Source organism: Drosophila rhopaloa, unplaced genomic scaffold, assembly GCF_018152115.1.
Source record: "Drosophila rhopaloa isolate 14029-0021.01 unplaced genomic scaffold, ASM1815211v1 contig_159, whole genome shotgun sequence".
Lineage (NCBI taxonomy): Eukaryota > Metazoa > Arthropoda > Insecta > Diptera > Drosophilidae > Drosophila > Drosophila rhopaloa.
The window spans coordinates 1,109,291-1,110,677 of NW_025335038.1; the positions used below are offsets into that span (position 1 = coordinate 1,109,291).

The window sequence follows — 1,387 nt, forward strand, 5'->3', positions numbered from 1 at the left end:
TTGACAAGACATTTCAATTCCGTACTACTCATTCTACAATTTTGCAGCTGCAAAAGTCAAAATGCGTGGCTTGTGCCAGCTCCGATTTCAATGCCCTGCAAATAGCTTTAAGGCATCTAAATCCGCCACAGATACGGATTCATATCCCACAACCATTGCCACCCAACTAACTGAAGCGAGGACAAACCAAACTTTAATGGCAGTCAACCAACATTGGAATCAACAAACCGAAACGAAGTGACTAAAGGCAGTGAGAAAAAATTCAATCCTCAAAAGCCTAAATTTAAAACTTTAGTCCGCATAGGATTTTGTATTATTATAGTTTTAAAACTAAAAGAGAACTTTAATTTAAAAACAAAACTCAAAAATTTCATGTCCATGCAGTCAATAAATTTCGAATAAAAGCTACATTTTTATTTTTGTACCATTTATGAAATTCCTTTATAGACCAACATCAAATTTTCACTATTTGCCAATTCAGTATTCCTTAATTTCCTTCAGTGTTCCAGCCAAGAAAACTTTATTCCTGGCTGAAAGCTTTCAACGCACAATTTTCTACGCCACCTCCTGCCTGTCAGTTTTGCCCTCAGGTCCCCAAAAGAGCGGAAACGAAAGAATTCTAATAAATGTCAGACGAGAACGCTCCCCAAAAAGCAAATTCCTTTTGATGAACTCGAAATTGTGCACGTGCAAAGCCAGGACATGGGCGGAGGGAAAAGGGCAAAGGGGGGGACGAGATGGATGAGTGAGTTCCTGGGCAAGGACTCGGAACAACCCCCAAAAGCAAATGTTGGGGTGTGTCGGAGTTAACGAGTTCAAATGTATTCATGAGCCAGCTCTTACCAGCCAGCTGGCTTTTATGTGGGAGGTGTCGAGTGGGGGACTCCAGCCCCCTGCCACAACCTCCCCCTCCCGAGGATTTGGCTTCCTGCCAGCTGCGAGGGTTGGCCATTTTGCCCCGGTCCTGACTTATTGCCTCGCGGTCATGTGGGAGGATGTGTCTCGACTCAAATGCCCACCTCCCTGACGAATCCCACTCGATGTTTTGCAATTTGCAGGTGTTTTCATTTCCCATTTATACCAGCTGTAGACATTTTCCAACAAGCCAACGGGCTTCTAAAAGGTCTTGATTAAAAATGTTGTCAGTAAAATACTTTAAAAAATTGCATTAGGTATTCTTAAACTAATTAATAATATAATATTATTGTTTTCAAACCTATAGAAAATTTTGAAACACGCCAAATTTTTTTAAAATTGACATTTCAGAAAAAAATTTAATTTATTTAAATGTATTTTTATAAAACGGACTATTTTTAATAAAACTAAATCATGTTCTTAAATTAAAAAACTTTATTATTTACGAATAAATACAAATTGTTTATAAATA

At 38.4% G+C, this 1,387-nt stretch overlaps 1 pseudogene; it reads left to right on the forward strand.

Annotated features, from left to right (window-relative positions):
- Positions 1–626: 626 nt before the first annotated feature.
- On the forward strand, positions 627–1,134 carry LOC108051578 (annotated as a pseudogene).
- Positions 1,135–1,387: the final 253 nt, after the last annotated feature.